Source organism: Leopardus geoffroyi, chromosome E3, assembly GCF_018350155.1.
Source record: "Leopardus geoffroyi isolate Oge1 chromosome E3, O.geoffroyi_Oge1_pat1.0, whole genome shotgun sequence".
Classification (NCBI taxonomy): domain Eukaryota; kingdom Metazoa; phylum Chordata; class Mammalia; order Carnivora; family Felidae; genus Leopardus; species Leopardus geoffroyi.
Window position 1 is genome coordinate 8,278,887 of NC_059340.1, and position 11,246 is coordinate 8,290,132.

Genomic DNA, 11,246 nt, shown 5'->3' on the forward strand with positions numbered 1-11,246 from the left:
TCGCGGCATGCTGTGTTGGCTCTACTCGGGAAGATGGAGTGTCTCTGGCTTCTCCGGGCACTCCTGGGACAGGAGTCCAGGACTGGGCACACACACCCCTCACTGTGCCTGGCCTCGTGACCTGTCACCACTCTGTGCACAACAGTGGGGGCCTCCCAGTCATTCCCCACAGGGAAGGCTATGCTGCAGGGCCCATGTGGGTCCCCAGGCCCTTGAAGATGACTCTTCCATGCCCTTTGGGTAACCACCCAGCTCTGGCTGGAGGCCCCAGGCCCTGCTGTCTGACCCTCCAGGACCTCTCCCAGCCCCCAGCCCTGCCTCCCGACCGCCTGCACAGCTTGGCCTCTGCTGCCTCCCAAGCTCCTCCCAGGCTTCTCCCTCCTCCCCCAGCAGCGAGAGCTGCTCCTCGGGGGTCCTCCGGGCCCCCCAGGACTGCACAGCCCATGCCACGGACTTTTCTAGATGCGACCAGCCCCGGCCGCAGCCCCAACCTTGAGCACTCTTTGGGGGCCCGTGTCCTCCACACCCAGTCCCCGGGGAGCAGACCCAAGTCAGGGGCTGGACCCCCAGGCAGGCAGTGGGGGGAGCCCTGCACCCAGAGTCCTCAGCCTTGGATTCTGGGATCCACTCTGCCGCTTCCTTCCTACGTGTCCAAAGGCAAGCCGCTGTCCTTCTCTGGGCTTTGGATTCCTCATCTGTAAAATGGGCTTCTGCCTCCTCCCAGGTGGTGACGGGCCTGGACCTCAGAGCGGAGGTCCTAGTGCTGCAGACCGTCCAAGGCTACACGGCAGGTGGCCCAGGCCCCTCAGCTCTTGGGGATGGGGAGTGCACCCCATCGCTGGCAGGTTTGTGTAGAGACAGCCCCCGACGAGGAGTGCCCCCCGTGGCTGGTGGTCCAGTAAGGGTCCTCAGCCCCCAGCCGGGGCTACTCCGGGCCCAGCTGGATCTGTGGTCCCATCCCAAAGTCTCCCAGGCTGGACGTCGGGTTTCTGGGGTGCCTGCTTCCCTTTCCATTTTAGTTGGATGTGCTCAAGCCCGCCCGGGCCTCCAGCTTTTTACAACAGGCTCCTGTCTTCAGACAAAAACTTCACGAAGCTTGGGGGTAGGGAAGGAAGGAGAACCGGTAATTACAGAGCTGATGAGGGCATTTCTGGGACGGGCACTGCACTGAGCGGGAGGCCCGCATGGAAAAAGGGCAGGCTGGACCCGGATGATTGTCCTCGGAACCTGAGCCTGGTGGCCCCCTCCTCCGCCCTTCCATCCCCCACCATGGCAGCTGGGCAGCTGGCTGCTCTCACTGGAGGGCGAGACCGCACAGACAAGGCCCTCCCCGGTGGAGGTGTTTGGAGGCCAAGAACCGTGTCCCTGGCTAATCCAACACTCTGACGGGGCACCGTGAGGGAGGCGAGAGCCGGAAGTGGCTGGAGGGACAAAGGAACCCCATTTGCAGACCAGGAAACCAGGGATCACAGAGCAGATCACACGACAGGCAGCGGTAGGCGTTTCCTCTCACCCCTGCCGTTGTCCTGGGAGGCCCCCTCAAGCGGGGTCCCAAGTGGGTAGAAGGGTCAGGGCGAGGCCTCTCCACAGCCGCTCCTCCCTCTACCTGAGTCCCGGGGCTCAGGCAGCCTCAGTTTACTTTCCTGGACTCGGGAACCAGGACAAAGGTCGCTTCCCCCTGAACACCGAGCCCCTTCCCAATCGCAGAACTTTCTGGTGCTGCAGGAACACAGGGCAGCGGCAGCGGCAGCGGCAGCAGCTGGGGTGCCAGCCATCTCCGGGCTCACAGGAACCTTCAGGGGCCACCCTCCTGGAGCAAGGACATCACTGGTACGTGAGAGCAACGAAGAGCTCGCTGTTGCGGGCGCTGGGTATCCCTTCCCAGCTTCATCTCTGACCCTGCTCCAAGCCGTCGAAGAGGACACGGAGGCACCCAGCTTTGGGTAGACAAGTTACGCTTTTAACCTTGAGCCCCAGGTTGCCCGGAAGATGCCGGGGCCTTGAGGAAGCTAGAACTGGGCACGGCTGCTCAGCCGTCAGTAGATGGCGCTGTGGGGCCACAAGGGCCACCTTCGCGCCAAGAGCGTGTGCTGGCCCATCAGGTCTTGCACAGACTGGGGTCCTCCCACCCCAGGACCATACCCGACTCAAGGTGCTGCCCTGGGAGGGAGGTACCACTCACGCTGTTTCTCTGATGAGGCAAACGAGCACCCAGAGACATTAAGCCACTGGCCCAAGGGCTTAGCCTTAAGTGTCGGGGCTCCTCCACCCCAGATGCACCCACTGAGATCCCCAGCCCTGCCTTCATGACACCCACCCCACCCTCATGGGCCCCAAGAGGCCACAGTTACTCTCTGGAGCTTGATGGGAACCAGGCATCCCCCTTCGGCCCCCACTATGGCTGGACATTCCAACAAAGCTGAAGCCGCCAGCTTTGAAGTCAGAGCTAAGCCCCAGATTAGGGTGGCTCCAGGCTGGCCTGTCCCTCCCAGCCCCGTCGCCGGGCCCACGCCCACGCCCACGGCCCCCCCCCCCGCCCCCCCCTCCCAGTCCAGCGTCCTCTTGGCACAGAAAGATCTGGGGCCCAGCGAGGGAAGGAGCTAAGGAGCTCCCTGCTAAGGAGCCCCACGTCCCCCTGAGACCTGCGACAGGCCTGAAATCCCACCTCACAGCCCCCTATCAGCGCCCCCGAGGGATGTCACGCTAACGTGTTATCCCCCTTCCTGGCCCCACTGACACAATGCAACAGCACCTATCACCTCAATAAAGCGTCTTGGACAGGAATGTGATCCTGAATACGTGCAGGGGTGTGGGGCAAATGGAAGGGGGATGAGTGTGCAAGGTGTGGAGCCGGGTCTCAGCTTCCTCTTCCGCTCACGGAGCGCTTTGCACCTCAGTGACCCTGGGGGGTCCTTCCAGCTCAGCCTGCCGTGGGCTCTGCGGCTCTGGTTGGGCCACAACCACACTGCAGGCCAGGCTACAGGTGTGGGAGGGGAGGGACACCCACACGGCATACCAGGCCACAGGCTAGGCACTTTAGGGACCCTTATCTTTCTGTCCTGAGGGGTGACTGGGTCTCTGTAAGCCTGCCAGTCCCATCCCTGCCGCGTGGCCCGCGATGGTCCCAAGTGAACCAAGAATGAAGCCTTGGCATCCCATTCCCTCCACCCTCAGCAAGCAGGCACCAGGCAAGGCCACAAGCCGCGAGCGCCACAGGCTGGGAGAGGCTGGGGCGGGGGCGGGGGGCAGGCAGAGTGAGGGAACTGGGTGCCACTCTGGGCGGCCTTTAGGAGAGCGACAGATGCAAAGTGCCCCAGGAGGCCGCATCAGTGGGACTGAGCTGGCGCCTGAATCACCCAGGGGGTTTGGCTTCAAGACAATGAACTCTGAGCTCATGTGCGTGCCTGGCAACATGCTCTCATGTGGCTGAGAGCCTGTCCGTCTGTCTGTCTGTCTGTCAGCAAGCAGCCACACTCCCTCGGCCCCACCCTACTGGTTTGGGGTCTCAGATGGAGCCTCTTTGTTCAAGGGGATTTGGAGTCAAGACTGAAAGCGCCTAGGGGTTCTAGAACTCGTGTTCCAGAGAGTTCCGGAACATTCGCTTTGAGAATAGTCTCTCCACAGTCTCTTGAACTCGCCTCTTACCAAACCTCCGCGATTCCCACACCACGTTTATGATTTTTGCCCCTCGATACGGTCTACACTGTGTTCTGTACAACGACCCACGTACATACATTTCTTTTGAACAAAGCTTTTCTAAAACAAAACAAAACAAAACCCCCGCTACCAAAAGTGAGAAGCGCCCTAAGCAGGAGATGACCATAAAAATACAGAGGGTGAACAGAACCACGTTGTTCAATTCTAGCTTGGCGGCTGCGGCTGAAGGAACACTCTTGGCCTGCAGTCCGCTCCCTGTCAGAGACCCGCCAATATCAACCCGAGCCTCTCTGCTTGATGCAGTCAGGCGTGGGCTTCTCTGGAGGAAGACTCCCGTTTTTCATCTCCCACCTGGAGGCCTGCCACCACCCTCTTTGCATTTCTCCTGCCCGCACTTCAGGTCATCGCCTCCTCCAGGAAGCCTTCCAGGCTGGATTGGGCCCTACTTCTGTGCTTTTGCGGTTCCACGGGCCTCTCCTGACTTTGCACTTGGCACCCTGGGTTATTAAGTTGCACTTGTGCCCATGTCGTTCCCACTAACATGGAAGTGTCCCTACTCCTAGGACACGACCTTACTGTGGCCTGCATGGTGGCAGGGGATGGGGGGGGGGCGGTGCCTGCTACCTCCCCACCTGCCCCTTGCCCATCCACCCCTAGACCACCTTGAGTCCTTCTTGTATCATGATGTCGTTATTGGCCTTGGTGTCTGCCAGACCCTGGGTGTGGGCTCAGTGGGGGCCAGGACGATAGCTGTCTGTCCACCACTGGATCCCTGAGCCCGGCCTGCATGAAGCCAGGAGCCCTCCTGTGAGGTTAGCACTGTCATGATCTTCATTTTCCAAATAGGGAAACTGAGTCACGGCGAGGCTAGTGACTTGCCAAGGGTCGCCCACCTGGTGAATCGGACGCAAACTCAGGCGTCCGGGCTTTGGAGCCAGGCAAGGTCATCTGCTACCTTCCGCCTTTGCGAGACTGTTCTTCACCTTGGTCAGCTGAGACCTGAAGGCCTTATGTGTGAGACACACAGACAGACACTGAGGGGTCCCCAGAGGCCCAGACTAACCCTCAGCCAGACTGAAATCTTGGCCCAGACCAGGGCTCAGCTCACAGCGGGAACGGGGTAGAATTTCCCACCAAACAGACCCCATGGCTACGGGGGTGTCCCCTCAGAACCTCACCGCCTGCCTCCGCCACCCCTGAGGCCTGAAATTCTACCAAGACGTTTTTCGTTGCTCCGAGGGCTGGTGTCCCCGGCCCAGGACGCAGTGGGCTCCCCCCATCCCCACCCCCACCACTTCCTGGCTGCGAAAAAGGTATAGAGTCACCCCCAGGGTTGCCACAGAGACAGCCAGCACCGGCAGAGCCCGGCAGGGTCCCTCCAGCAGCCACCGGGCCCCCAGAGGGGCCCCGCCCTCCCGCGGTCAGCAGAGGCTCCCTGGGACGTTCCCGCCCAGCCGGCTCCAAGCCCCTGGGGTCCGTCCTGGAAAGACCTTCAAAGGACTTGGCCATTCTTGAGCGAGCGCCAGGAGGGAATCTGCTCTCCGAGTCAATTTAGCCAGCCGCACGGGTGGAAGGAATTTGCCGTTTCTCTTAACAGCGACCCCCTCGTGATTTATACGGGGGCCACTGTCCGAAGGCCCGGGCTGACGGATCGCAGTGGAAAATCAAATGCCAAGACCCAGGCGGCTCGTTGGGCTAATTACCCTCAATGAGACCCAGCTGGCCGAGGGAGCCGACGGGGCCAGGGCAGGGCCAGAGCCCTGCGCCCAGCTCCCTGGGGACACGGAGGCCTGCCACGGCTGTGCCTGGGCTTGCTGCCTGTCACCTACCAGGCTCGGGCTGGGGCCACCAAGAATTCCAGGAGATCCAGTCTGGCCAGCTCTCGACACAGGTCACCCTCGGTGCAGCCCAGCCAGGCAGGCCCAGGGATGACCACCGCCTCAGGGTTTACTGTGGCCCAGGGGGCTGGAGAGCCCTGAGACTCTAGGAGCCATTGGGTCCCGTTCTGTTTGTGGGGAGACTGAGGCCCAGACAGATAGGGCACGCCCCGCGGAGCTCTGGGGATGGCTCTGCACAGGTTGCAGGCCGTGGCCACAGCCTGTGGCCCACAGTGTCTTCTCGGAGGCCCAGAGCCCGCGGCAGTGGCCGCAGAAGCTACCTCCAGAGGCCTCCTGCGGTTCAGGTCAGCTCTCTAGGCCTCCTGGAGTTGGTTAAATGTTTCCCAAGAGTCTACTGTGTGCCAGGCCCTGCGCAGAGTGCTAAGGGTACAGCGAGAGACAGAATCCAACCTGGTCCCGGGCTTGAAGCCCTAGGGGGAAGGAAAGCGCACTTCCATATCCCCAGCAAAAGTGTGTGGTGCCAGGGAAATGCCCTGGAGGCGCTGTGACCCATTCCAGGCAGCAGAAACTGGGGACGTGATGCGGAGCTGAGAACAGAAAGCTGAGCGGGGTAAGTGGGCAAAGGAGAAGGTGGTACCAGGCGGGAGAGTTTTCCAGGTAGAAGGAACAGCATATGCAAAGGCCCTGCGGCAGGAGGAAATGTAGGGCACCCAAGGAACCAAACGAAGTTGTGCAGCTGGAGCCCAGAGCCGAGAGGATCACTGTCCTCTGTGCAGGGGGAGGTTAGGGAGGCCACAAGGAGTTCTTGTACCTTTAAAGGGCCATCCCAGATATGACTCAGGAGGCACGATGACTCTATCCACATACATGTTCCTCCCAACGTCTCTCTGGCTTTCAGGAAGCTCAACCCCCAGCTCTGGAAGGGCAGCTCCGTAGGCCTTCCCAGCTTCCTGGAGCACAGGAAGACCCAGTGGGGCCCATCTGGGGATCGTACGGGGCCAACCCAAGTGTCCCGCGAGAACTGGAGGGAGAGTCAGACTAAAGGGCTCTGGTTGTGGGCTCGGGTCAGGGGCAGCCAAGACCATCAATGAACCACAGTGGAAGGAGAGAGGCCGTGAACAAGCCACGCCGTGGAGACATCAAGAAAGGCAGAGTCCACCGCGTTGAAACCTTCAGCAGACTCCCAGCTGGCCCACCACGCGGCTCCTGCCTTCTTTTCTCAAGGCCGCTGAGCCAGCTCACGCCCATGCCCGTGGCTCCAGAGACCTTCGAAGACAGAGGTGGTGTTATTGGTGTTACTGGTCATCTCTGGGCCCTCGAGGAGGGGCGTGTAAGCAGATGCACGTCGGAAGGACGGAGGAATGAACGAGCGAAGGAACAGCCTCCAGGCTCCTCTCCCGAGCTGCATGGGGCTCCTTTGCCATCCTGGCTGGCCGCCCCTCTGTCCTTACGGAGCCGGGCAGCCTGGAGCTGTCAGGCGGGCCAGCAGATGCCCATGGCTCCTGTTCCTTCCAGCTTGGCTCTGGCCTGGCTCCTCAGGGCACAAACAGGTCTGACAAGTTCCTCAGCAGCTGAGTCCTTGATTTCCAGGAAAGCCAGACTCTTAGAGAGCAGAAGGAACGAAGCCTGGGTGGAGGGAGAGCTTTTTCGGAATATCGCTCCCCTTCTACCCTGCGCCTCGCCCCCCCCACCCCCCGCCCGCCCCGCCCCACCAGGGCCCTGTTTGCAGACCTTGCCCTTGCGGCCCGAGCCGGGGAGCTCCAGGCTGACGGGCACACCTCTCTCCCCACCTTCTCCAGGGGCATCAAGGAGCTTAAGAAGGTGAGGGACAAGGAAATGGACCTCCTTGTTGTGACCCCAAACTGCTCCCACCCCCACATCCCGTGGCATTGGGTGGGAGTGTGGGGCAACTCTTACTGGTGCAGGCTCAGAGGCTGGCTCCCTGGGCTCCACCACTGACCTCGGACAAGCTCTGTGCCCCCCTTTCCTGCCCTGCACTCCCAGGGCTGAGCCGCCTAAGAACACGTGCAGACCTTAGCCTCGGGCCCAGCGCTTTGGATGCGACGTCGCGGCCGGTTCCCCACCTGATGTTCTACCTCAGGTCTCACCTCCCAGCCTGGTCTCTGCCCGGTCCTCCTCCTGCTCTGAGGGCTCAGGGTTACTCCGTGGCTTATTCTTGTCCCACTGCTGGCTGACCGTTCACAGGCTAGCCCAGGTCCTGGCTCTGCACCGCACATGGGCCACTGCCTCCCAGAGCCGTAGCTGTAGCATCCAGCTGCCTCCAGAGCCTCGCCACTCACACTCAACGGCCCCAAACTGAGCTCAGCCTCTCTCCCCGGAGGCACTTTGCCCAGGGCATGAGGCCATCAGTCAGCAAAGCCTTGTCCCCATGGATCCCCCCCACCCCCGATGCCCATCATCTCCACCTAGTTCCTAACCAAGCTGTCTTTTCTCTTTCCCTCCTTCCCTCTCTTCTTTCTTTCTTGCTTTCTTTCTTGCTTTCTTTCTTTCTTTTCTTTCTCCTTCCTTTTCCTTTTCTTGCTCCCTTCCTTCCTGTTGGGATATAACATAAATACAGTAAATTGCCTTAATTGCATGAATCTTAATGATACCGTTCAATTCGATCATCTTTCATGTCTATACCTGAGTACCTGCCATCCGGATCAAGACATAGAGCATTTTCATCTCCCACAGGTTTCTCTCATGGCCCTTCCTCGCTCCAGAAATAACCATTATTCTGCCTTCTACCTCCGTCAATTAGTTTCGCCTGATTTTGAACTCCACAGATGTGGAATCAAAAGGTAGGTGCTCTTAGACATCCAGGTCAACGAGTTGGAGATTAGAGTCCACATATAAACATATACAACTCTGTGGTCAGTTCATCTTTGACAAAGATACCAAAATCATTCAATGGAGGAACATAGTCTCGCCAACAAATGGTGCTGGAAGAACTGGATTTACACAGGCAAAGAATGAAGCTGGACCCCTACCTCACACCATATACAACAACAATAGTAAAACCTTCAAGATGTCTCAGTGTCCCAAATGTGAAAGCTGAAACTATCAAACTTTTAAAGGAAAGAATGGGCATAAAATAACACTGTCAAGAAAAGGAAAAGACAACACACAGAATTGGAGAAAATTTTTGCAAATCATATATCTAAAGAGTCTATAGGGGGTGCCTGGGTGGCTCAGTCGGTTGAGCGTCCTAATTTGGCTCAGGTCATGATCTCATGGTTTGTCAGCTGTGCTGACAGCTCGGAGCCTGGAGCTTAGATTCTGTGTCTCCCTCTCTCTCTGCCCCTCCCCTGCTCACACCCTGTCTCTCTCTCTCTCAAAAAAATGAATAAACATTAAAAAAAAAAAAAGAAATTATAAAGAATAACAACAATGGGGCATCTGGTTGGCTCAGCTGGTAGACCATGCAACTCTTGATCTTGGGTTGGGAGTTCAAGCCCCACATGGGTATAGAGCCTACTTTAAAACAATAAAAATTAAAAACATTTTGAAAAACCCACAGAAAATAACAGTGCTGGTGAGGATGTGAAGAAAGTAGAAGAACCCCGAAACGTTACCGGTGGGAATGTAAAATGGTGCAGTCACTTTGAAAAGGTGCTTAAGCAGTTCCTGGAAAAGTTCAGCGTCCATGCGACCCATCAATCCTACTCTTAGGTGTTTGCCCAAGAGAATCAAAAACACGCTCACACAAAAACTTCCTGTGAGTGTTCACAGCACTGTTATTCATAAGAGCCCCCAAAGTGGGAACATCCCTCATGCCCATCCGGAGATGAACGGAGGAACACAGTGTGGTCTAGCCATACGACGGAATGTTATTCAGCTATAAAGAGGAATGAAATACCGCAACACAGATGAGCCACGGAAACATTACGCTAAGAAGCCAGACACAAAAGGCCATATATCGTATGACTCCATTTACGTGAAATGTCTAGAGTAGGCAAATCCATAAAGAAAGTATATTGGTGGTTGCCAGCATAACTTGGCACGGAACGGATGGGGAATGATTGCCAACGACTTTCTCTCTGGGGGCAATGGTAATGTTCTAGATACAGACAGTGGTGATGGTTGCATGACCCTGGGAGTGTACTAACAGCCACTGAAGGATACACTTTAAAAACGGTGGATTTTATGGTACGTGAATTATATATCTCAATAAGAGGTTATTTTTAAATATATTCTCATTAAAATAAGTTAAAGAAGGAAGTATACTCTCTTGGTGTGTGTGTCTTGTTCTTTTTTTTTTTTTTTTCAACGTTTATTTATTTTTGGGACAGAGAGAGACAGAGCATGAACGGGGGAGGGGCAGAGAGGGAGGGAGACACAGAATCGGAAACAGGCTCCAGGCTCTGAGCCATCAGCCCAGAGCCCCACGCGGGGCTCGAACTCACGGACCGCGAGATCGTGACCTGGCTGAAGTTGGACACTTAACCGACTGCGCCACCCAGGCGCCCCGTGTCTTGTTTTTTTTTATTTTTTTTTTTTATTTTTTTTTTCAACGTTTATTTTTATTTTTGGGACAGAGAGAGACAGAGCATGAACGGGGGAGTGGCAGAGAGAGAGGGAGACACAGAATCGGAAACAGGCTCCAGGCTCTGAGCCATCAGCCCAGAGCCCGACGCGGGGCTCGAACTCACAGACCGCAAGATCGTGACCTGGCTGAAGTCGGACGCTTAACCGACTGCGCCACCCAGGCGCCCCTCTTGTTTTTTTTTTAAAGACTTTAAATAATCTCTACACCCAACGGAGGGCTCGAACTCACAACCCCAAGAGCAAGAGTCTCACACTCCTCTGACTGAGCCAGCCAGGTGCCCCTTTTGTGTGTCTTCTTCCACACAATGTCATAGATCAGAGTCACCTTGTTACGGCGCGTGTCAGCTTAGTCTTACAGCTGTGTGCTGTTCCGATGTGTGGACATCTTACCATTTATTTATTTTAAGGTTTGTTTATTTTTGAAACAGAGAGAAAGAGAGCACAAGTCGGGGAGGGGCAGAGAGAGAGAGAGGGAGACACAGAATGTGAAGCAGGCTCCAGGCTCTGAACTGTCAGCACAGAGCCCAACGTGGGGCTCGAACCCACAAACCGAGTTCGTGACCCGAGCCGAAGTTGGACTCTTCACTGACTGAGCCGCCAGGTGTCCTGGATTTTTGAAAAGTATATTCGGGATACGAGATCTTTGTCAAAATCTATTCCCAGCACTGGGCTTTGCCTTTTCACACTCTTCAAGGTGTCTTTGCTGAGTGGAAGTTTTTAATTTTGAAGAAGTCCATTTGATGAGCTTTTATTTCATGGTTGGTGCTCGGTGCATCCTGCTCAAGGAGTCCTCGCCTATTCCTTACGTGTCCCTTGCATCCACCCCCTCGTCTCCACCTTCTTGGCCTCAGCCCAGCTCCCAGCTGCCGGGTCCCCTCTGGGCTGCTCCGACCCCTCTCCCCGTGTCTCCACCCCGATTCTTGTCTTCCTCACTGCGTGGCCTTCTGGCTCAGGGACAGGGCTTTCTCCTCTGCTGTGTCCCCCGGACTGGCACGGGGTCTGGCCCGCCCTAGGTGCCCCACCAAAGCTCCATAAATGAAGGCAATGTCCTGTGGCCCAGCTGGGGACCGTTAAAACTGTCAATTAGCTCTAAACACCAGCTCATCAGGAACATTTGAGCAAAGCTGGGGAAGTAAAAATTTTGGAAAAACCAACAACGCGGGAACGTTTCGCTTTCTCCCCCACCGGGGCATTAATCACAAA